The sequence below is a fragment of the Castor canadensis genome, chromosome 5, assembly GCF_047511655.1.
Source record: "Castor canadensis chromosome 5, mCasCan1.hap1v2, whole genome shotgun sequence".
Lineage (NCBI taxonomy): Eukaryota > Metazoa > Chordata > Mammalia > Rodentia > Castoridae > Castor > Castor canadensis.
This window is the reverse complement of record NC_133390.1, coordinates 147,240,546-147,267,557: the sequence shown is the minus strand read 5'-3', so window position 1 is coordinate 147,267,557 and position 27,012 is coordinate 147,240,546. Positions and strand designations below refer to the sequence as shown.

The window sequence follows — 27,012 nt, the reverse complement described above, 5'->3', positions numbered from 1 at the left end:
AAGGACCTCACACTTGCTAGGCAGGTGCTCTACCACTTGAGCTACTCTGCTAGCTAGCTCTGTCACTTAGAATAGTTATCTGATCTGGAAAACTCCCTAAAGATTCTTGTTCCTGACTCAGTACATGGAAGGTTGCTGAGTTGGAATTCCTGTGTTGAACTGGTGTATGAAGAAATAAACACCTTTTGTGTTAAGTCACTGAGGATTAAAAAAAATTAACTGATAAATAAAAACATAAACATTGTACAAAATGGAATACTATTCAGTCATAAGAAGAATTCAATTTTTTTGGTGACACCATGGAAGGAACCGGAGCTCATTGTCTTAAGTAAACTAAACCAGGCACAGAAAGATAAGCATTGCAGAATCTCACTCATACGTGGACTATAAGAAATTGATCTTGTACAAGTTGAGAGAGGAATAGTGGCTATCAGGGCAGGTAGGAATAGTGGAAAGAGTGAGATGGGAAAAAGTTGATCAATGGGTTTTGAGTTGCATGTAGAAGAAGCTCTGGTGTGGTATTGCAAAGTAAGGTGACTGTAGATAGCAATTCCGTACTACATCTCTCATAAAGCTAAAAGGATATTGAATGTTTGTCCATGAAGAATTTTGATTGCCTACTCTGACAAAATCAGATTATCAGCTATGAAAATCTGGGAATGAAGAAAAAGATAGAGGAGATGAACCTGATTGGGCCAAAATACACATAAACATGTAAGTGCCACAAGGAAACTCCCTGTGTGGCTGTTTTAAAAAACCAAAAATGTTTTTCTTCTTTTCTTATACAAAATCAAAGAACAGGAGGTCAGAACAGGTCCTGTCTGGGAGTTTGGTACCAGTGTGAGTGGGGAGGAGGAGGGGAAACGGTGAAGGAGGGCGAATATGCTGCACATACTGTGTACACACGAATGTAAATGGGAAATGATACCTGTTGAAACTATTCCAGGAATAGGGAGAGGAGAGATGAAGGAAAATGGTGGAGGGAGTGAATTCAAGTATGATATAATGTAAGAACTTTTGTAAATGCCACAATGTTGTGCCACCCAGCACAATAATAAAAAATGAAAACAAAAAAACCTTTTAATATGAAGGAAGATTCAAATCTGAGGATAGAAAGGGAGAAAACATACACCAGCTTCCACATGACAGGATAAGTAAAGATCCCAATATAAAGATCTTCACACAGATAGACAGAAATTCATAGGCTTGCATTTATATATGGAGGTAATATAACACAATGCACTGTAATCTGTTGAAGAATAGGGGATCAAGGTGATAGAAAAAAGTAATAGGAAGGTTAATCTGGGTAAAGTACAACATATAAATGTATGAAATATCAAGCAAATCCCCCCTAAGATATCATCATACGTTTTAAAAATGAAAGACAGAAAGGTAACACAGATCCTATCCAGGAGTGTGTACCAGTGGGAGAGGGCATATGGAAAGGGTGAATAGAACAAAGAAACCTGTTGAAATTGTTCTAAAAAGGGTGGGGGGAGCAAAGATGACAGAGAACAATCGAGGATATAAAGCTAATTAACGTATATGGCATATACAAAGACAAATGTAAATGTCACAATGTATCCATCCCTCTGTACAACTATATATATTAATAAAATATTTAAATAACAAAAAAATCTTAATCTCTCAGAGTCTACACTGTCCCCTTCCAGCCCCCATTTTAAATACTTTAACACTTTTTCTTTTTGAGTACAGTTTGTCTTAATAGTTATAATCCTACTCTTGCCTTTCCATAGTCCTAGTCCCATGCTTTTCACAAATATTTTCTAGCATACTGAATATCTTTTATGCATTTTCTAGATGAGCAAACCTAACATTGCTTAGGTTTCTCATCTGACAGTGGTGTTCTGGGTGGATTGTGTCCTCTCAAAATTTATATTTTGAAATCCTAACTCCCAGTGTTTGGGAATGAGACCTTATTTGGAAACAAAATCATTATAAATATAATTACTTAAGATGAAGTATTTAGGGTGGCCTTCATCCAGTGCTGTCTTTATAGACAGGGGAAATTTGGGGAAAGAGAGAGAGGGAGGAAGGGAAGGAGGGAAATAGATGAGAGAGAGAGAGACAGAGACAGAGAGAGAGAGAGAGAGAAACTCTATGTGATATCCACAAGTCAAGGTATGCCAAATATACCTAGCAAACCACTAGAAGTTGGGAGAAAGGCATGGAACAGTTTTTCCTCACAGCTCTCAGAAGGAACCAACCCTGTTGATACCATGATCTTGGAATTAGCTCCAGAGCTTCGAAACAATAAATTTCTGTTGTTTAAACCATCCAGTCTGTGATACTTTTTTATGGCAGCCTGAGCAAACTAATACAAGGGTGGGGAAAAACGGTATATATGTTAATGGGCAGTTTTGAGATTTCAAGAGGTAATACTCATGTTGCTTTTGTATAATATCTCGTACACAGCAAGTGGTCAGTAAATGTCAGCTGATATTACTGTTTCTGCTATTACTACTATTTATCTGCTTAATATGTTGTTCATGTTTGTAAAGGCAGCCCCACTCTGCCGCATTGTTTCCATCCCTGGCCTTGAAGCGTTTGATAACAAATCTATTATGTTGGAGCCCATCTTCTTGATTAGCCGTGGTTGCTACATGCAACGAAAAATATTAGTTGACCCTTCAGATTGCTTATCTTTGAGCTAAATGAATCTTGAATTTTTTCCCCCTAATGGGCCTTAATGCCTTAACTTTGTAATCATTTCTACAGTAGTAAAAAAAGGATCTTCAAATATTTCAATAATAGAATCAAGAATCAGACATCTATCAGCAGGAGCCAAGACTTTAATGGGATAAACAGGAAAGTCATGTGGAGTGTTTATCCTATGTGTGTTTTGCCAAACCCAATATTTGCCTATCTCTGTGCCTTGGAGGTAGATTTGTGCAGTGGACTTGATGCTGACTTCCTTGGTGATTTGTGTCTAGGTGGGTTTGGCCAGTGGGAGGCATTGGCAGGTGATGTGAGGGCAGGAAATGTGGGCCAAGGTGATTGCTTTCCTTTTCTTTCCTGGATTTGTGTGTGTGTGTGTGTGTGTGTGTGACTGGATATTGAATCCAGTTTCTTGCACATGTGAGGCAAGTTCTCTACTACTTGAGCCATACCTCTACACACACATGCACACACACACACACACACACACACACACACACACACACACACACACACCCCTTTGTATTTTGTTTCTGAGATAGAGTTTCGCTAACTTGGTGTAGGCTGACTTTAGCTTACTATTCTCCTGCCTCTGCCTCCCTGGTAGCTTGAATTACAGGCTTGTACTACCACACCTGGCTTCATCTGCCTTTTTTGATTTGGCACTTTATCTCTGGAAGTGGCTACATTTCTCGATGATTACAGTTCCTTAAAGAACTCTTGCATCATTTGTCATCATAGACATAGGAAAAGTAAGGGCTCCCTGCTACTGATAATCCCTGAGGCCCTCAGCATCACCTTAACAACAATGCAAGGGAGCACATTTTCTTAGCTCTGTCTGTGTCACTTGCGATGTGGTATCTTCATTTGAATCAGCTGGAGCAGACTCTCTTTTTTACCTGTACCTGGATAATATATACTTGAAGTCTGAGGTGTCCCTGATACAGATCCCGAGGCAAGGAATGAGTTCAAGGAGGTTATTAGGGAAATACAGAGTCATTCATTTGGGATGTAGGGACAAAAGGTATGTAAGGGAAGGCAGCTAATTAAGGTGAGCAGGTTAGCACATTTCAACAATGTGTGACTAAGGCTCAATTCTACTGGGGAACTCTGAGCCTAAATCTGGAAAGCAAATGCCTCCGAATCATCTCACCTAAAAACTAAGGAGTTTCCCCCTCTTGAGATCAATTGATAGAGAGGTACTCTTGGGCGGGGAGGGTGTTAATCCATTAAACGTCCAGTCTCTTTTGTCCTGAGGTTTACAGCTTTGCTCAGGATCAGCCACAGGCTGCACATATCAGCAGCTAGAAGCAAATAGAAAGGAAGGAGCCCAGAAAGTAACTCCTGCATAGATTGTAGTGTGCATAGTTTTCTTTTTAAGTGTAGTGTCGGGATTCTCATTTTTAGGTCGCTTGGGTCACATCATTCCTGTTGGATATCATTAAATGCTACTTTTACCTGTAGTTTATCATTTTCTTTTTCACTTGTAAAGTATTTCTCCCTTCCAAACAAAGTTCCTTGTACTTTAAAAATTTACCACACTTTTCATTGCATACTGAAAACATTATTTTACATGATTCACATCATACAGAGGCTACTCTGGATCACCCAGGTGAGGTTTTCATGTTTTCCAAAAGCATGGGGCTACACATATAAATCTGTGTTGAGTAATTTTAAATGCTGAACATTGTGGTTCCAGATATGCACAAATCTTTCTGGGGGCTCTTAGGTGGGTTAACCTATCCATGCAATTGACTTTTGTCCTATATCTACCATGTGCCCACCACTGAGGATATATTGATGACTTTGTCTCCATGAATAGCCAGGGAAACAATTCCACTGGGGCATTGCAAGTGCTTGGATGGAAAGAAGCCCAGAGAAGTAGGTGTGGGGATGCTTATATGAGCAATCATCCATTCCAGACTTGAGGGCTGGGTCAAGGAAGGCTCTGAGCTGAAACTGAAGAGCTCAGGTAAGTGTGGGCTAAGGATGCTTTTGTGGGGGGTGGTGGTGTTGGGATGAGGGTGTTCTGAATAATTACACAGATACCAAGGTGAGAGAGTGGCCAGCACATTTTGGGGAGATAGAAGTGACTAAAACTGGTTGGAATGGTCATGGTTGAAACAAAGAAGACAGGCATGGGATGAAGATGCAGAGTGAGGAAGAAGGCAGACTACACTTTCTTCCTACATCCAAAATAGATTTCTTCTGAAGGCCCCAGGAGAAGCCAAAGGAAAATGTCTTGCTGCAAATAAGTTCTACATTCCTCCTTGTGCACTTTGCATCATTTAGGAGATGACAGAGCATTCCTTTTAACTTTAAACAGCTTTCCTTACAGGGGCTTTGAGACTATTCCAAGGCAGTTAGGAACAAGGAAAAAATACCTAAGTGTCTGCTTGCTTGATAAGTAACCCTGACTCAGTTCATGCATGATTCTCCTGTTGGCTGCTTATGTGTGGGCATGGAGTGCTTCTGCTTAGAGCTTCTTATTTGCAACTGATTCATCCTTATTTACTCAGTAGTGGATTTTTCCTCTTATTCTCCAGACAAAGCCAGTGCAGATAGAAAGTGGGAAATGTTGGTAGTTCCTCCCAGTGCATCGGGTGCATGGAGATGTGGAAGCTCACAGAGTACAAGCACAGGATAAGGACAGAGTCAGTGGCACCTTCTCATTTCTACTTGGAGCCTCAGTTTCCCTTTAGTAACCCATGGTTCTTGTTAAACATATTACTGTATGAAAAGAGTTTAGAAAGTGACCTGAAAAAATAAGTGCTATATGAATTTTGACTCACACTTTTCTGGATGATTACCAGATTGCTAAATATTAAGAATTTCAATTGAGTATAAGGTATAGTTGCATCAATAGACACAGAGTCTATAGGTACAGTAACATTAATACCCAGTCACATCCTTTTAAATAAGTGTGCATTTTGAATCATTAGAAAACAGTTCCCTCAGACTAACAACTTCATTTATGCCAAAGAAAATGTATTTCAAGATGTTCCTAAAGAAGCCCCAGCCCTCATTGCCTTTGTTTCTTATAACTATGGTCTGTAGTTGAGTATTTCTCTCCTCAGGTACTGCTACATTTGTTTTCTGAGTCAGGAGGTGTCGCTGCTCTGCAAGTGCCCTCCCTTCTCCAGAAGCCCTGGGAGGTTCTGTCTGCTACATCCCAGTCCTCAAACTCCTCTTCAGAAAGAGACTCAGGATAAATGCGACAGTTTTTGGCTTCCTTTCATTCTGTGCCCAGCCTAATTATCTACTCAACCAAATACCAATTACCTGCATTTACTGTCACAGTGAAGTTCAATAGCAGACGGACACTTGATGATTTCAAACACTTTTAATTATTTCTCCTCTTTTACCCCTCTTCTTCCATTGTGTGTACAACTGACAGTCTAAGTCTCTCTTGAGTTCCTTAAACCAATAATTACTCACTTCCCTAGCTTTTATGCTTCAAGTGTTTAATGATTTGAAACCTAGCAATGCAACTTCTGGTAAGCAAACAACATCCTGAAATCTGGCTTGAAGAAAGCTATTTTGGTAACTTGACCTAGATAAATGGGTTTTTAAGATTCTAAATCTTTATCCAAAGCAGATTTTTAAAATTCCATTATATTCCATAATTGTTACTTGGGGTTTGAAGTACCTTGGAATTTAGAGCGAGAAGAATAGTTTAATAGTCAAATTGCTCTTGGGTGTCTCTGTTGAGTGCACGTATAAACATATATCTGTGCACATTTATAGTCATGTATAGAGATAACTAGAACATACCTGAACTTCTGGGCCATCCTATGGCAACATGATTGCCAAACTGGCCTGTGTGTAGTAAGAGTATATAGGAAGATTTATATCCAGAGGCTTTCACATGAAAGTCAATTCTTCTTTGAGGATAACAGGATAAATATATGCTATCCTATTATCAAAAACCAGTCCTTTTTGTGCATTAGTATTATATTATAGGAACTGACTCAGATGAGCCAATAGAAAAATTTTAGGAGCTCTGCCTCTAGAAAGAAAGACAAAGGAGAACCATGGTCATGAGTGGGGGTGGAGAGTCAAGACGGCAGCCAGCCTCATGGGGAAGAAGAGTAAAGATGAAACAATATATGTAGCTGCCTACCTGGGGGTTTATGGTAGCTGCTGTCAACCAATACTATGGACTTCTAATTCCCAGAGAGAATTACTTTCTGATAAGTTACAACATTGGAATGATGTATCCTGCCATTTTTGAAAGCTATCATGTTGTCTTAGGTTGGGTACCCCCAGAAGGCAGATTATAAGATATGATAGGGAAAGTAGTTTACTTATATAATCATTGTAGGAAGTCTGTCAATTCAAGGCAAGTTACTGTTGTGACTGGGTCTCAATCCTGCTATGGACCTCTAGAAATCATGGGTGTCTACCACAGCTATCCCCTACTTATCGCTCCCTGGAGCTAGGAAGCTGCAGTACTTATCCATTAACTCTTGCTTAGCGTTGTCTGAGACACACTCCCAGAAGTATTCCTTGGCTCTTCTGACTACCCCCAATATATAGGCTGAACAGCCAGAAAAAGATAAGAGCAAAAAAAAAATCTGTATGTCTTGCATCTGTCTACTAGTTCTGAGAAACTAATTCTCAGACATGTCTAAGAAGAGACACACTTGTAGGTGTTTCAAATGCAGGGATCTTTGCCCTGCATTATCAAGAAGAACTCATAGAGTCACAAGAGTTAGATAACATCTGTATCAAAAGATGTGGGGAGAGGGTGTAGCAGGGTAAGGTGAACATGGTGCAAATATTGTATACACATGTATGTTAATGGAAAAATGAGACCTGTTTGAAACTACTCCAGGAATGGGAGTGGAGGGGATGTAGGAGAATGTTGGAGGGGGTGAATTCAACTATGATATTTTGTAAGAATTTTTGTAAATGTCACAATGTACACCCAGTAAAACAATAATAATAAAAAAGATAGATACACTTGATTACTGAGAACACTCAGGATGGTGGTGGGAGAGGGTGAGGAATGGAAGAGTAAAGTAAATAAGAAATTATATTCTTCAAGTTAAAAGTCATCCAAAGACCTTAGGCACCTGTCTCCAAAATCATAAAGTCCATAGAAAGAAAAAGACATTTGAAAATTCTTTTCAGGCACCATATAGTCTGAATCAAGTTGGTTCAGTAGCTTGAACTTGGTAGGATGTAAATGAGAAACAACCTTATTTCTCTCCAACCATCCCTAAGAGCCTCTTTTGTATCGGATTTCCTTTCCTTGCTCTGGACAATCTATGAAGACATCAAAGATTTCTGGTCACTGTTGTTATAGAAATACCAAACTTTAATCATTCAGATTAACAAATTAAATCATAAAACTTATTTCTACTATTGATAAGGAAAAAGAAAAATAAAACCAAAAGCATATGTCAATAACAGGCCCTATAATATTCTTTATAAAATATACCTCATTATTTCATCACAGAACAATACTTCTTTCTTCTAGAGAGTAACAACATGCTGTCTGTACTTTAAGACATTTTTATCTTTACAAATTGTTTTAATTTTAAAAACAAAGTCTTGTTTCCAAAAGACTTGACAGGTAACCACAAATCTTAACTGTATCTTGTCTTGAAATGAAGTTGCTAGTCTTTCCATCCAAGAGTGCTAAACTCACCTTATGCAGCATCGTGTTTAAATTCATGTCAATACCATGGGTCAGTATTGCAACATATTTCTACCTTTTTCTATGTGCTTTGAAACTTGGGTGAATTAACATTAAATAAAAGAAGGTGGCAAATTTTCTGGGTCCCATGGTTTCCATGTCAGTTATGATGACAGAATGTAATTGACCACTTGTGACAGTAATTAATATTCCTTTTTCAGAGAAGGGTTAAAAGGCATACTCTTTATAAATCTGATATAATTCTTAAGAACCAAGAGTGAGATATGATCCTCATTTAAGGCAATGCTTTCAAACACAGTACAGCAAGGAGAAAATTATTTTATTCTTTATTTCCTCAAATGAAAGAAATCAATGAAGAAAGTTTAATTGGTTACAGTTTAAGCTGCTGTCCCTCTTCCTCTCTACCTCCTTTCTTTCTCTCTCCATCTCTTTTAGTCCTCTATATTAATCTTTCTCTCAGTCTCTCTCTCTCTCTCTCTCTCTCTCTCTCTCACACACACACACATAGTGACTCTTCCCATCATGTGCAATATTAATAAAGGCAAAGAGCAGTAATTACCATCATTTCTAACTCAAATAGCTAAGTCACATATTAAATTAGAGGAAACTTGTCAGTAATGTAGCATCTCAAAGTAGCCATGCATAGATATTACGTGTTACTACATTGTAATCATATGCTTATATGCTAAGAGCAAAAATGCATTTGGGAAAATGAGTTTTGAGTCACTTAATAAAGCTCATTAGTACTTTGTAAAGCTATGCATTAGAACCAACTTCCTACTAGTGAAGAAAACAACCATGCACTCATGAAGGCTTTTGAATATGGTGCAATGAACAGATTATATTTTCTAAAATAAAATCTCTACCCAGTTTTTCATTTTTCTAATACAAATAGCTAGATGTCAGGTACATAAATTTTTGTTTGCTGCAAACTTTTGGAATTATATAGGACTATTTATATCCAATGGTCTATAAAATGTGTCTATCATAAAGGTCTTTCTTTTTTTAGTTTTTTGGGGGGACAGAATAATCACATAGAATCTCTAATAATTGTAATGTGCTACTTAAACATTAAGATTAAATAATTCAGTGGTTATCTTACCATATTTTATTTTCAATGATAAATGTTTAGTGAAATAAATTGGACTGATAGGTCCAAAAATCTTGCTACATCAAACAACTTAATTGCAACCTATAGCTTTAAGTTATGAAATTTAGCTAGATCTGTGTATAGTGTGCGAGCGCGTGCGCGTGTGTGTGTGTATTTTTTTTGGCAGTTACATAGGAGTTTGGCTTTCTATTTCCTCTTATGTTTGTTAAATAAACATTTTATTTAGGTAGGAAAAACACATAGAAAAAGGAATAGCACAAGGAATCTTCACAAAGGTAACTCATTCCTGAAATCTTAGAGCAGATCAAGGAGTGCTGCAAGCTTCCCTCAAACTTTCCCAAGTCCCCAACCCTACCAAAGACAAACCATCATCCTGACTTCTCCCACCAGAAATTGTCCTGCTTGATTTTGAACTTGATATGAATGGAATCCTACAACACATATTACTTTAGGTCAAGAATCTTTGATTCAACCTTTTATCTTTAAGAGATTTATTAATTTTGTATGTAATATTCTTTCTCATTGCAGTCCAGTTTTCTATGGTATTATCACACTACCATTTATAAATATATGTTATTGTTGACAGACACTTGGGGTGTTTCTAGTTTGGGCTAGTAAAAATAAAGCTGTCTTGAACATTCTAGTACAGGTCATTTGATGAATACGCACATGACACATTAGTGTTGGGTATGTACATGACTAGCAGGAGAATTGCTAAGTCAAAAGGTATATACGTTTTTTGTTTTACTAGAGTTCTGATCAGTTTTCCAAAGTGGCTATACAATTTACACTCCTACTAGCAGTTTGTGAGATGTTCTACATTGTCATCCATACTTGCTACTGTCAATCTTTTCGTTCTAGTCTCTCAGGTAGGAGTGTAGTGGCATCTCGTTGTGTTTTACTTTGCATTTCCTAAATCATGGAGTTTGAGCATCTTTCACATGCATTGGTCATTTGGACATCCTTTTTTGTGAAATACCTGTTCAAGTCCCTTGCTTATTTTTTCATTAGGTCCTCTTTCTTATTCATTTGATGGAAATTTTATGAATTCTGGATAAAAGTCCTCTACTGAATATATCTATTAAAATGTTTTCACCCACTTTATGGTTTTCCTTTTCATATTCAGTGACATGTTTGCTGAACACATGCTACTTTATAATTTAGATATTCCATTGTTTTTTACTTTCTACATCATGTTTAAAAAGTCTCTGCTTCTGCCAAGTTAGCAAATATATTCTCCTATGCTAAGATTACAACCCATTGGGAATTGATTTATATCTATTGTAACTGGGGCCCAAATGGACTTGAGGAAGAGAATAGCATTGGCCTTTGCTTCTAAAGGAGATAATTTCTCAGTAACTTGAAATAACTAAAGAAAAGTCTGGAAAACAGATTCAACAGCTAAATTAATTAAAGTGTGGAACTAGGCATTTATTAAATAAATCTTTCATTGAACATTATCTTGTGAAGTATTATTCAAAACAAACTGAATAAAAAGGATATTTCTGAGAAGCACATCACTTATTTACAAAGACAGCATAGCTTCTTAAATTAAAAAAATTCTAAATACTACGAAACAAAACAAAATCCTCAGTATGCACAATTGGAAAAGCTCCACAGGCCATGTTGTCTAGGAGACATTTAATGTGAGATACATATGCTAATTTTAAATCTCATAGTAGTCACATCAAAAACAAAAAAAGATTAGATGAAATCAATTTTAACGATATGTTTAGCACAAAATATTCAAAATATTTCTACTTTGACATGTGGCACGAGCCATTTCAAGAGCTCAATAGTCACATGTAGCTAGTGACTACAGTATTGGGTAACCTGGCCACAGTCACATGAACACATGGCCTCTTTTACATATATTGCAATTGACATATCTATAGATCAACAATTTTATATTCATATTATAGTTGCATATTTCTAGAATAACACAGTGGTTCTCAACATGTAGTTTCTGGACTGTCAGCATAGGCATCACCAGGGACTGTTAGAAATGAAAATTATTTCAGAATCACAACATATGGGTGTGGGATAGCAATCTGTGATTTTGTGTCTTCTTTGTGCTCTAGTTTGAGAACCTGGAAGAACATATCCATATTTTTGTTTTATACAGCAACATAAACACTATATTATAATACTGTAGATACACTACCTTGTCTGAGGCAGAAGCATTTTTGTGGACTGAGTAACATTTGGGTTGTCATCTCCCATATTCCAAATGAGACCTCCCATGGCATGACAAATTGTCTACTGGTCTCTGAAACAGATGTGTGGGAGAAAGTTTCCTTTTCTGTTTCCTGATGATTCCCAACTGCCACAGGCATCTATTAAATTTGTAGAAGCAAAGACTTGGGCCCACACAGTAATAATCAGAGCAAGGAAATTGTATTACAGAGAAAAGCAAATAACTACTTTCCTCTTATTAGCTCTCTGTGTATAAAGAGAATATACAAAGAAGTGCTTGAAGAACCTTTACGATTTTTTAGTATTCGTTTTTTTCCTTACATGGGATAAATGAATGATCTTATAAGACCAAATATTACTAGATTAATGTCTCCTCAGAGGGAGGGAGCCCCCTCCTTGTTTCTCATTATAATATCCCCAGCACATAGCACAGTGCCACAGCACATAGCCTAAGGGCTCTGAATAACTGTTTGTAGAATGTATGAATGGATTAGGATTCAAATTCTGGAATAGGAGATCAGTTAACTCTATTGCTGGAGGTCCTTATTATTCTAAGAGAAAATGAAATAAACCATCCTGTTTTCTGATTTTTTAGTAGCATTCCCCTGCACCTAAAGACTTCTTGCCATCTGAAATTTCTTTGGGGAAAGATGCAGATTTTAAGGGAAGTTCTCTGCTATTATGATACAAACACATAGGGTAAAGACAGGGTTTGGTTCACTGTTTTATTCCTACCTTTTAGATTGTTGTCCTCAGAACATAAAAGTAGAAAAAAAATAGAGTGTGGCAACTGGTGTAGATGGCTAATCAAGAATCTTCAATCCTTTCTGAGAAGAAGAAAATGTGATATAAACCCTCAGCTACATATGCTTTAACGTTGCTTGCATTTTTCAAGCCTTTTTACACATATGATTTCCTTTGATGTTTACAACTCTTTTCTTAAATTGATCAGGGTTTTAGATACTGATATTTCTATTTTAGAAATAAAAAGAACAACAGCTTTGTGGGTTACACTGTTTGGTAGCAGCCAAGAGAGGCTAGAATAAAACCCAGTGCTTTATATTGTAACTATATATCTCTTTTTCCCCTTATTAAGATGAATTCTCATTTGTTATCCTTGCACACCTAATGTAATCCATTTACATTTCCAGTAAAAACCCAAACAGCTATAAGAATGAAAAAGCACTTGATTTAAGGAATCTTCACGCTATGACATTTGTTATACTCTCTAAATCACACAAGGGATAATGATCATAACTTCCATTCATTAACAGTTTGCAGTTTCACAGAGCACCTTCCATCCATCCCAAACTGTGGAACAGGTGATTTCATTCTGCTGTACTCAGAGCTCAGAGGGGTTAAGAAGTGAGCTCAAGGCTGCATTGCAATCTGTAAGTGATGATGCTAAAATGACTGAGGTTGTCTGATTCTTATGTCAGGTGTCTGACTTTGCCAAATGAAAATTTTATGGAATAAAACACCAAATTTTCTGTGAAGCTTATCATAGGTTTCATTCTACTTTTGTAGAATAAAGAAACATAATTGGAAATTGATGGAAAGCAACATTTTCCAATTCTTCCTATCTTTCCTACATGATGAATAAACAAGTGCTTTATAGAGATTCTGAGTTGATTCTGTGCTTTATGTTCTGAGTGTTAATGTTTTAGTCATGTGGAGACACAGCTGAAGCTTTGCATTTGGAATAAATCCTTTGGGAATGCTGGTAAGTGCATTGGATGCAAGCTGTGACAGCACCAGACCCTTTCTGCATCCCCTGAACTCCAATCAGATTTTGAGTGGCTAAATTTCATGCTTTTAGCAACTGCATTAAGCAGCTACTACTTACACATGTGTATGGAATACAGTCTTGATTGTATCATCAGAAGCCCTTCCTAGCCCAAGGGCTCAGCATATTCTTCTGCTTCAGTTACTCCTTTGGTTTATACTGCAGACTCTCCTTGATTTACTTTCTGCCCTAGAGAGCTGATGTCAAATGAAATATTCTAGGAATTATTTTAGGTGTTTTCCAACTACTTTCTGTTCAGCTTGCAATTACCCCTTCCTGAGGCATTAAAAAACAATCTGTACAGAAACAGATATTTAGTAGTAGAGAAACAGCCTTGAGTGCATATTTTCTTCTCCTAAGCTATAACTTTTGAAACTAAGGAAATATTAACATTGTGAGTAAAAGGAGATGGGCTACTCTGCTATATACTTTTTAAAATGTGCAGAGTATGATGCTGTGGGGAAGATAAGAGATGTGTATACATAGAAGTAATGTATCATGAAGAACCCCACTCTCAAGGTTGGTAGGTTTCACAGTAATGTTAAATTTCTATGATGGCTACAGGAACTTGTATTTCAAAGGAGGGAGACCTGGAAGACTTGGATAAAAGTGGAATTTCACATCACATGAGGAATCAGAATGCTTTTGCCTGTACACACCTGCAGCTATGATGGACACACCTTGGGTAGACAAGGATGGAAAGACTTAAGTTTTCCTGTGGCAAACTGGAATATTTGAGAATTTCCTATGAATTAATAAGCAGTCATCCCTGAGCTGAAACACCAGAAGGTTAAATCAGTTCCAAACTAACTTTTCGGATTCATTGAGTTCTACCACTAAAGATTAACTTTCGCTGTTTTTGAATTCTATATAAATGAAATCATACAGACTTTTTTTTGTGTCTGGCTTCTTTTGCTCAGCATAATGTCTATGAGATTCATCCACATTGCTGTGTACATTAATAGTGCATTTTTTTTGCTATTGCATAACATTCGATTGGATGAATAAACCAAGCTCTGTTATTCTTCTGTTGTTGACCTTCTGTTTTGTATCTAGTTTTAGATTATTAAGGGTGAATCCATTACATACTAATTTTCATTAGATAATGCACCTTGGAAAACGATTGCTGGGCCATGGTGTAAACATGTGTGTAGTTTTATAATATTCACTAACCTTTTAAGTTTTTTACAAGGGAAAAATCCCAAGGGAAAAAAAATCAAGTGATCAAAAGCAAACATATATAACATAAACTTAATTTTCCTTGACACTAAATAATCAGAATGGCAGGCATATAGATAGGATTTGCTTTTTAAACTCAACCGAATAAATTTAAGCTAATCTGTAGCCTAGATTCAGCCCATAAGTTGCCTACAAAAATCTTTTGTTTACCTACAAAATCAAGTTAACTGTTATTTTCATATTTGTAATAAGCCAACACTTAAAAATTAGGAAATTTCATACTAGAAAATTTTACCTTTCAAACTTCTCTAAGAAACTGGAACATCTGGTACACCTGAGTGCTTACCTCCATAGAGTAATAACAGATTGGAGTTAGGTAGGAGCTCCTGCATTTGGACAGGCACACATTCTTTTGGTTGCAACGTTCCCACCCGCCTATTGTTTCTTATGCTGCCTTGTCCCTGTAGACAAGAGAGAACCTAGTTCTACTTTCTGCCCTGTCAGTCAAGTTCATTCCCATTTCTCTCAATTTGGATACAAGGATTTTAGAATGCTCTCATTACAATTAAAAAATTGTGTTCATATATGTCAAACTCTGAAATATGTAGAACTCTTTCCAAAAAGCAGTATGTACAAGATTGTTTCTAAGAAATGCCTGAAATACGAGGGGCAGTTTGGTATATGCTGAATATATTTTTTTAAAATTTTTATTGTTTTACTATTCATATGTGCATACAATGCTTGGGTCATTTCTCCCCCCTGCCCCCACCCCCTCCCTTACCACCCACTCCGCCCCCTCCCTCTCCCCCCACCCCCTCAATACCCAGCAGAAACTATTTTGCCCTTATTTCTAATTTTGTTGAAGAGAGAGTATAAACAATAATAGGAAGGAACAAGGGTTTTTGCTGGTTGAGATAAGGATAGCTATACAGGGCATTGACTCACATTGATTTCCTGTGCGTGTGTGTTACCTTCTAGGTTAATTCTTTTTGATCTAACCTTTTCTCTAGTTCCTGGTCCCCTTCTCCTATTGGCCTCAGTTGCTTTTAAGGTATCTGCTTTAGTTTCTCTGCGTTAAGGGCAACAAATGCTAGCTAGTTTTTTAGGTGTCTTACCTATCCTCACCCCTCCCTTGTGTGCTCTTGCTTTATCATGTGCTCAAAGTCCAATCCCCTTGTTGTGTTTGCCCTTGATCTAATGTCCGCATATGAGGGAGAACCTGAATGTGTTTGTTAAATGACTAAGAAGGACTATGGTGAGGGGCAGCCAGTAAAGCTGGCTTCTGCTAGAGCAACTTTATTCAGGATATACATCCACAGCTCCAGGCTTCTGAGTAGCATCTGCTAACTGTGTGAGCAAGACGTTTAACAAGGGATGAGAAAACCACCTCTATGATCCATTCAATTAAGGGCTTCCTGGACTAAACTCAATTCCATTATGATTGTTGTAGTAGGCAGTTGCTAATTGCTTTTAGTCATTTTCATGTCGACAAAGTTATTACCAGGTAGCCAAAGTTATTTTGTTTTTGGGTAATATTCTGTCTACATAATGTAAAGGACAGTTATGCTAAAATTCAAATGGTTACATTTTTAAAAAAATGATATTTTTGCTAGGCTCATGACTTAGCAAATATAACTTTGGAGCCCCCTCAAAAAAACTGACAGAGAAATGAAACTAATAACCTACAAAGGGACTAACCTTATGAAAGAAAGCAAGGTGGCCCTGAGGAAACAAGGCAATAGCACTTCAGTGGAGACCAAGCATATATCCTTTTGCAAGGCAATAGAAGACTGGGTAGCTAAGCCTGAATGAAATCCTAGAAGAGGGCTAGTGTAGGCCCTGACTCTTAGAGGAAGTAAAGAAGTGCCCTGTGTAGTAAAATATCCCCAATTTGGGCCCTGAGAATTGTCACATATTAACATCAATAATCAAATAATACCTGTAGTATAAGGCAAACACTACTAAGAGCAATATGTAACAAAATAACAAAAATTGGGTTTTCTGTACCTACTTTACTTCATGTGTTATAAATAGCAGGTAATATAAAATAACTGTGTAAATGTAAACACAAATGAAATAAAGATGAACATAAACATAAACTCAACTTTATTGACAAGATTGAATCTTGTTATAATTCTTTTGTAATCTGTAAACTGGCTTAAATGTGGAAACATGGAAAGAAACCATGCTATTCCATGGTTATAAGCTCTTGATTGCCCCACCCTAATTATCCAAATTGTGTGGTATCTCAATCAGTTATTCAATGTTCAATAATATTTCCAAGACCTCTTAGACTTTGTCAGATTCCTACAGCTTAAGACTCCCTGACTAGTGTTTTGCTTTGTTACCCATAAGAGTAAGTCAGTCTACCTTGCCTCTAACAGTAATTGCTGCTACTTAGATTCTGTTATACTTTGTCCTATCATTCCAATATGATCAGGAAGCTAAACTCCTTGATAGGTTCTTCAAACATCAATGGCACAGACAACAGCATTTGCAACCTTCTCAAAGTATCTTCAAGGGAGATTCTTGTACAACCATTGGCCAAGGAAGAATGACCTCTGTCAAGAGAGAGAGATTCTTCCTGGCTTCTGGGATGGGTTAGGGGAATTTAGGTCTTCAAGGACCTAAAGGTCTTCCACCCAAATGAATTCATCCTTGGTCTCTACATCCTGATCGTAGTCTTGAGTTTGAAATAGAAAAGCTTACAAAGCATGTCTCTTATTTTCTTTACAGTTCTGCCAATCTTATAGTCAGATCTGAGGCTTGAATTTCATCATGGTCTACACTAATTACCACTAGTAAGTCTCCTTTAAATTTGTGACAGATGTCCTCTGCCTTTCAGAGCATGACTTCAGGTGGCAATTAACCTGGCAGCTTAACATTTTCTTTTTGCAGGTCAAAAGTAGCTCTCCTACCTGATAAGGTACATAATTATCATTGCTCTAATATGCATTGTGTGTTGAGACTACTAGATCTTCCAAAGCTTGGCCTTCCTCATAAGCCTTATTCCAATTTTCTACAGGTTAATGCTTAACTGATACTGCTACAGACCAAGATTTATTTCCATTCCAACTTACCACCAAAAAAATGTGATTCATAGTGCTTTCTGATAGGTCCATATCCCAATTCAGAAATCCTGTGCACAGGATATCTTTTCTACAAGTATTTGTATTAGCTCAATTTCCTGAAGAAACCCTGAGACAAACATTAATTAATAATGCTTTAATTGGATTTTGTAATCCTAAAATGGGGAGAGAAGTACAAGGAAAGGAGGCAGAAAAGGATGGGAAGCAAAATAGATGATATGATAGCTTACTGTTCTGGTCACTGCACTCCCATGAATCATGAGGAAATATAGACAGTGGCCAGCAAATGCATCTGGTATGTGACATGGGACAACCACTAAATATGCCATACAGAGAAATATGTCTTGGAATGGTTCATCAGAGAGAGAAATGGAGAGGGAGTTTATTCCATGCTTGATCCTCTCTCCCATAAAAGAAGGATGCTAACATCTGGGTTACTTGTTCTTGCCAGGTATAATTTTGTTCCCCAGAGAGACATTTGGGAAGGGATGTTTTTATGTCTAGAGCATTTTTAATTGTCACAGCTGGTGGATGTTATTGAAGCTAGTGGGTAATGACTAGGGATATTGTTATTCATACTATGATGCACAGGAGGTATCCCATAACAAGAATTATTCAATCCAAAATGTCACTAGTGTTACTGTTATAATTCTAATTGATGGTAAAACCAACATAATCCAACAAGATGCATAATATATGTATATAAAAAACCCACAGAAAAAAGATGAAAGACATAGAAGGCATTTCACAGAAAAGAAGACAAAAATGGAGAACAAAACATGAAAAGATGCCAAATCTCATTAGTAACCAGGGAAATCAAATTATGGTAAGATTCCATTTCACACTCAATTGACTGGCAAAAATTAAGATATCGTGAAGCACAAAGATAATGGTGTTCAAAGGCAATACTCATATATTTCTTGTTGGAAGTGTAAATTGCTAACATATCTGTGGGAAAGAGTTTAATATTATGCTGTAAAGTAGAAGATGTACATATTTAAGGTAACCATTTATACCATATTGTTTGAGATTGGCCTGGTTTTAGCACTGCATATCTTGCATCTGGGGTACCTCTCAGTTCTGAACATATCTATCCTTGTATTTCTCTATCTTATATCCTACTATAATCTACTCTTTTGTGTATTTTCCTGAAAAGTCCTTGCATGGGTACAGGATATGTATATATGGATGCATGTATATATGTATACATAAATATATAATGAACACAATATATATCTATATGTGTATTATGTTAATAATAGCAGAAAATGACAATAGAAATGTAAATTGGAGAAGAGATAAGTCACCTGTGATATATTCACAATGTAATATTATTTAGCTTTGAAAACGAACTGCAGCTACATGGCACAACAGAGATCATCCTTAGAAACACAAATGTTGAATTAAATGAGCAAACTTCCCATAGACTTCATGACTATCACATCATTATAAAGTTCAGAAGGAAGCAAAAACTAGTAACATACTGTATAAGGATGTGTTCTTATTTCACCCATCATTTTTTAAGCAAGGGAGCAAAAATCACAAATTTAAGATAGTGTTACCTCTGGAGGGCAGGTGGGGAAATGGGATGGAAAGGTCCCCAACTACCTAAAGAAAAAATTAATTAACTGATGTATTATTAGGCCCCTAGAGAGTATTCATTAGATTTTTATCTTTGTTATAAGCTTTTATTATGTACTTTATTTTTCTTTGGCTATGTTATTTTATGCTTATTTTACTTCTTTAAAAAAAGTAATTAATATCACTTTTTTAGAAATAGGAAGCAAAGAATGATAAACAAATTTGGGGATAAAGAATGAATGCTATGTATTCTATAAGCCAACAAAGGTGGGCATTTTGGCCCTGGTTCTCCATTCATGGGTCTTGCCAGCATTTATTTCCATAGCCAAGTGTCCATTCTGCTTCCAAGAAGCTTGAGATACTAATGTTATCCTATTAAGCCTTATACTAACATTTGCTGCATCCGCTGGCTGGGAAAATACCACTCTTAAACATCTTCCCAGGAGAACAAAGAAAGTGGCTTCGGGAAACTGTAGAAGAGTGCTGGTGCTTAATTTCATCTCAGTGTTAAGAAATTCAAGAACTGGAAATTTCCATTTCACACACATACTCAATGAACAGATTTCAATATAAATACACCCTTAATGTCAATGAAACTCACAGAGACCTACTGTAGACATTCGGCCTTATGAGCCTCTATAGACTTGGCACAAAGTGAGTATTCAATTAATAAGAATCAAATGATGACTTGTATGTAATGCATTTAGTGTATTATACTTCTTCAAATAAATAATAGATTTATTTATATGATCATGATCATGATAATTGTTGTTGTCATTTCTGGTACCAGAAACAGGAGGTGCTCCATCCACATCTTTTTGGCATTCATTATTTTTGTGCATGCTGACCTAATGTTGGCTTCCAAAGGCACATATCTGGGACTATTACCTGAGAGCTTCCTCTCCCTGGTGATGTTATCATGGTCCACATGTAAGGTAGAAAATGCCAGAGAATTAGCACTCCCTCCACTTACCCTAGGGGAGCAGCTATTAGCCAAGGTAGATGGGAGAAGCTGATTAAAAATCCCAAATTCCCTTGACTTTGGTTGGGATAAATCCAAACTATTTTCTATTATCCTCTAGACTATATCCCAGAATTACCTAGTGTTATTGTGCTCCTCTTGGCCACAGTAATAAGAAGGCTCCTCTTCAGTCTTTCTTCTTTTCTCTGTTTCACATCTTCACTCACTTACAAAGGTGTTCTGACTTCACTTCCCAAATAAATACCAGCGTCCAAATTTTTGTTTCTCTACCTGCTTCTGGGATAACCAAACTAAGACACCATTACTCTCTCTGATTTATTTTATGCTGATTGTTTAAGAATTCAGTCAGTTCTAGAAACTGTGATACCTTTTTAATGATCTCTCCAGATAATCACAGTTATATCAAGTCCAGTGGATGACAAGACAAATTGTAGAACACGGTACTTCACCTTTGGTTCTTCTCTGATGTTCTCCTAATAGCTCAATTCTCTGAGTGTATGAGGTAGTGTTAACTTGCAGTTGATCTGAGGCAACTCTGTGCTTATCTTTTTGGACACTTGGAACCATGGTGTTTATTCTTGGCCAAGATGCAGTTGAAATGTACTAGCTAGTGATTTATAATGTGCAATTAAAAATCCAAACTCCCCTAGAGCTTGTCCTTGCTGTTCATTGAAACTGTACTGATTGATGACTTAGAACCCTTTACTTGTTCATAATGTCTGCTTGTAGATTCCTAGCTGTGGTATATAAAATCCTCTCAGCAAGATCGAACCTTGGTTCTTCTGAAATCAAAGTATCATATATGTATCTTGATGGTTAATAATCTGAAGATAAAGGGCATTCTTTATAATGGAGAAAGGATGCTGGGAGTCTTGCTTGGAAATCTCAGACTTCTCTGATGTTTGCCTGTGCTTGCTTTCTTTCAGTGTACCACCCCTTTCACATTACAGCTTTACATGGGCATATCTTGTAGAATTGCATGCATCTTCAATTACCCAATACTATGCAATTGCTGCATCAAGCTGTTTTAGATTCTAAAGGCTTCTGAGAGGGATCTGAGGTAAAGGAAGATTGCTACCACATCTGAATTTAGAATCATTTCAGAGAGTTATGAGAGTTGGAAAGCAGTACTGTGTACTTTCCTAAGATTTAAACATTATTCAGCTGAGTTATCATGAATAAATGTTGTGAACACAGACTTCCAGGAGCTCAATTCTACAACAATGGCTGTTGGCTTCTTGCAATCTTGATCTGACCTGCCAAGAAATGTACTAACCTATATTTCTCATTCTCTCACCTCCCCTGTGGGCTTTCACAGAGGTTTCACATTCTCAGATATGACCCTTCACTGCTAAATATATTAGTTGCTCTGACAAACTGCTTAAATCCATATATTCTTCTCTTTTTTAAACACCAATTTTAAGTTTCTTGTTAGATCTTTATTCAACTTTCCATTTAAGGATAACTCATTATGAAAGTGTTAGTTTTGAACTCACACTTAATTGACACAAGCCACTAGTCCTTAAAATTTTCCTATTTCCTATCACACAGGCCACCTCTCAGTGGTTTGAACCACAAGGCTTCCAGAAGTCAGGATCTATGCAGGAAGCAAGAGAGGAGTTGCATATTTATCTGGAGGGTTCAAATTTCCGAGTATTACAAGGATACTGGAATATGAAATTTCAGGACAGAATTTTAATTCTTTTCATCATTTGAGATCAATGCATTCTAAACTTCAGAAGAAAACCAAACAAACACACATGAGCAGTACTTTGGAACAGAAGAATAAATTACTGTTTGATGATCGTGCATTACTGTACCAACAGACAGCCTACTGTACAAATGGAAATTAGAATAATGTTTGGAGATTCATAAAGAACATTAGTCATCACCTGTGCTCAGAAGCAGATCTGAAATATATTTAAAATCTATTCATCTCCCATGCTACATCCCAGCCAACTTACCAGAATCTCTTTCCTGGGTAAGAGCACCCAGTTTTCCATTATTGAAATACCCACACCTACTATTTTGCTATAGTAAGCAGAATGACATTTAAAAATATTATACAGCTAGAATGTCTCAAAATGCTTGGAACCAGAAGTATTTCGAATTTCACATAGACTGTACTGATTGACCATCCCTAGTGCAAAAATCCAAAACTCAAAATGCTCCAGAATCAGAAACTTTTCTTTTTTTAAACTCAGGAACTCACACTTGTTAGGGCAGGTGCTGAACCACTTGAATCATGTCCCCATCCCTGCTTACTTTAGTTTGTTTTCCAGATAGGGTTTCGTCTTTTTGCTCCCATGTAGCTGTGGATACAGGTGTGCACCACAAGCCTAGCTTGTTTTCTGAGTTAGAGCCTCAAGATCTTTCCTGCCTGACTTCAAACCATGATCCTCTAATCTCTGCTTCCCATATTGATGGAATTACAGGCTTGTGCCATCACTTCTGACCCCAGAATCAGAAATTTTCTGTGTATCACAATAGTGCTTAAAAAGTTTCAGATTCTGTTGGAGAACATCATTCTGAGTGAGGTTAGCCTGGCCCAAAAGACCAAAAATTGTATGTTCTCCCTCATATGTGGACATTAGATCAAGGGCAAACACAACAATGGGATTGGACTTTGAGCACATGCGAGAGCACACAAGGGAGGGGTGAGGATAGGTAAGACACCTAAAAAATTAGCTAGCATTTGTTGCCCTTAACGCAGAGAAACTAAAGCAGATACCTTAAAAGCAACTGAGGCCAATAGGAGAAGGGGACCAGGAACTAGAGAAAAGGTGAGATCAAAAAGAATTAACCTAGAAGGTAACACCCACGCACAGGAAATTAATGTGAGTCAACTCCCTGTATAGCTATCCTTATCTCAACCAGCAAAAACCCTTGTTCCTTCCTATTATGGCTTATACTCTCTCTACAACAAAATTAGAAATAAGGGCAAAATAGTTTCTGCTGGGTATTGAGGGGGTAGGGGGGAAAGGGAGGGGGCGGAGTGGGTGGTAAGGGAGGGGGTGGGGGCACGGGGGAGAAATGACCCAAGCCTTGTATGCACATATGAATAATAAAAAAAATAAAAAAACTGTTTCAGATTCTGGAGTATTTTAAATTTTAGATTTTTGGATTGGGGTATTCAATTTATGTAACTTTTTCCACTCCTCTAATAATGACTCTTCAATCACTTCTGCCCTCAGTGATTAACTCAAGACACAGTTCCACATCCAAAAGGTCCTCCAACTTCTCCCACATCATGCTTCTCCAAAACCATTTCCTCTAGTAAACAATGTGAGCTTGCTTTCTAAGCCTCAACCACATCCATCTGTATCCTTGCTCATGAAAGGACTATATTCAAACCCTCAAGTAGCTTTTATCCATTATTCAATTGTTAGCTCAAATTCTCTGGGTAATATGCACTGACACTGACACTCAAATAGCCCCTCTCCCTCACTTTAGTTCATTAACTTGTTTACCATGTTCATAAACATCATCAGTGCCAGCCAGTTTCCTTTCCATTTGTTTCCACCAGAATGTCAATTTCTCAAGGCCATGCCTTTGCTCAGTTCACCATTGTATTACCAGAAACTAGAACTGTTTGCAGGCATTCAGCGGTCACCCACTGAATATCTGTTGAATAAATACCTACACTTTTTGGCTTTTAAATATATACGTATATGTATGTATATATTTTAAAGTAAAATTTAAAAGGGAAAAGTCATAATGCCATTTATTTGCTTACTTTTTTTTCGATGGTGATGGATGAATTTGAGATGCCAAAGGAGTGTGGCTATTTCTGATGTGCAACTTTTTGTTGGTGTTCTTCAGTTTTCTTCATTTTTCCTCGGTGTTCATTTTGGCAGCAGGCAGAAGTATTTCGCCACAGTGTATTTCTGTAACAACATGGTACTAACATGACTCACAACCCACCAACATTATGTTCTGTTTTAAAAATAAATATATAACTCCATTTTCTTTACATTCTCCCACATGTGGTGCATCCTTTCTTTAGTATTTTCATCATTTTCTCAAGCACACACCTACAGATATGTGTATTATTGCCTGGATACTGCCAGGTAGTGTTAAACTGCCCTTAGCACCTTGCCTGAATCTGCACTTTCTTTACTCTGTGTAGTTGGTACCTTGTCAATCTGTGTTGCCAGTAGATGGTGGTGAGTCTTTTGAAAGCATGAACAGTGTCTTTGGCTCCTAAATATTTGGAGTTATTGTGCCTGGCCCAATAACTGGCAATTTAATATTTTTGATAATAAAAGGTGATATTTATTGAGCTCTTGCTATGTGCACAGCTACATTAAATGTATTATTAATTTAATTCTTTAAAAAAACACTTTTATTTGCAAATATTAGTTGTACAGGGGTTTTCATTGTGACATTTCCATATATGCTTTGCAAGATACTTTGGCTATGTATACCTCCACCATCCTTCTCTCCCATCCCCTTCCCTCCTACTTAAAATGATTTTGACAGGTTTCATTGTTCTACTTTCATATAAGTATATAAATTACATCAGTCATATTCACCCTCCTGTATTCTTTCTAGTTACCTTCCCTGTTCCTACTAGTATCCACCCTCTAATAGGACCTGTTCTACACTTCTGATCTTCATTTTTTTGTTGTTGTTTTGCAGTACTGGGGCTTGAACTTAGGGCTTTCACCTTGAGCCACTGCACCAGCCCTTTCTTTGTTAAGGGTTTTTCTAGATAGGGTCTCACAAACTATTTGCCCAGGCTGGCTTCAAACTGCAATCTTAATCTTTGCCTCTTGAATAGCTAGGATTACAGGCATGAGCAACCATCTTCATTTTTTTAAAGTACCATGCTCTTTCACCTGTGATATAAAAGTATGCACAAATACAAAAATACAAACAAAAATCATGTTTGAGGAATCCCCTCCTGTTTGAGGGGACTAAGAGGAGGAAGGAGATGAAAAGAGAATGATAGAGAGTGAATAATTTTGAAATACATTGCGTATGTGTAGGAAGATGCCATAAGAAAATACAGTAAAAGCTGTCAAATAATGGTGAGAGGTAAGGAAGAATAATAGAGGGAGTTAATCTGATTAAAGTACAATTCTATATTTTCAATACATTTGCTTTTTCATTATTTGTAGTACTTATGTTTGTGATAAAGTTATTGCAAATACTGAACTATTGTTCTGAGTGGAAATATAGGCTTAGGTTTCTGCAAATCACTGGCCCCAGCATATTCATCAACCAATCGATATCTAACCTTGTTTAATTTGTATATCTGCTGAAAGACACCTTATTTAATATATATTATTTACTAATTAACATTGAATCCACAGCCAACAGCATTTTAATTCATGCTTGAGGAAGCTCATTTAGCACATGTATTTTTTTTTCTCTATGAGGCACGTCATATTCTTCTTGTGCTTCGAATACTAGTCAGCATCTCAGCACTACCGTGTGTGGAGGATTGGCATTTCAAACAATGACATTGCCAAAATAAAGCACAAAAATATGGGAAACAGGACAGGCTGAATTTGCAAATACAAAACCCTTAAGTAATAAGAATCAACTACATAGACATTAGCTGAACCAAAGTTAAATATAGATCTTACAAGTTTTTAACCTTGCTATGATTCAGCACAGTATTGTTATTTAAATTAGTAAATGATAAATACTAGAGACATGGAAAGGAAGTGACCAAATATAGATTTCATATCCTTCATGAAAGATCTAGGAACTGAAAACATTCATTATCTCCTATCCTATTAGAAAGATAAATTCTAGAGCCCAGATCTTTGCTTTTGTCTGGTATTAATCATTGCTCATCCATTTCCAGACAAGTCCAAAGAAAATATCTCTGAAATAATTATAGGTTGATAGTCCACATTGTGCACTACAAGTCAGTATGAGCTACTTCCAGAAGACTGTTCCATCTTTCTTCTTGGATATTAACACTTGCTTTATTTCATTATATTCATCAGTTAACTGAAGGTACACAATGTATATACTTAGCAGACATATTGTCTGTAAAAACGCCAGTACTTTGTAACGGCTCATACTTTAACCATCTATCCTCTATTGCATTTTGAAAAGCATTTGCAATGCTTTCAGGGATATGAATTTATATTTTAAAGTTGTTGCAAAGATTTCTGAATTAATTATACTTCTCTAAATCTTAAAATGATTTCATTTAACCTTGATTTATTTGTAGCTCATGGAAACTAATTTGTTGCTAAAATTATCTTCTCAAAACTGCGCCCTCATGTGCTAAGAACAGTAGAAGTTGCTAAAAAAATCAAATACCTTGCATAGGTAACAAGAAATCCTAAAAGGACAGTCCTGAAAGCTTCTTAGGTACTTTGAATTTAATTCAAAATTGCCTAAAATACAAATAGGCATAATTTCTTTTCAGTCTTGTTGTATTTTCTTCATATAATTCTAACATCAGAAGATAAGTCACCTTGTCATGGAATACAATTTTCGTATTGCTATAATCACATAAGTCTACTTTGTAACAATAAGACAATTCAATATATTATACAAAAGCAATACTTTGACTAAAAAAAAACAAAATGTATTTCATTTCTTTTATGCTTTATCCATATAATGATGTTACATTTCCTACATAATGAACTATCTTTTGCTTTGAGTTTATTTCCTAGAAATTATTGTTACATAGAATGTTCTATTTATACTAAAAATAAACAGATTAATCAAAAAATATCAGACATCATAAACTTACTTTAACACATGCCAGATCAC

At 36.7% G+C, this 27,012-nt stretch overlaps 1 protein-coding gene across 5 annotated transcripts in view; it reads right to left on the bottom strand.

Moving 5' to 3' along the window:
- Positions 1–27,012, bottom strand: part of Pak5 (p21 (RAC1) activated kinase 5) — a 342,537-nt gene that overhangs the window by 130,676 nt on the left and 184,849 nt on the right. For all 5 annotated transcript variants that reach the window (XM_074074350.1, XM_074074352.1, XM_074074353.1 and 2 more), the window contains one exon: positions 24,005–24,155. The gene's annotated coding sequence lies outside the window, so the exon portion shown is untranslated. The remainder of the gene's footprint in view (positions 1–24,004; positions 24,156–27,012) is intronic.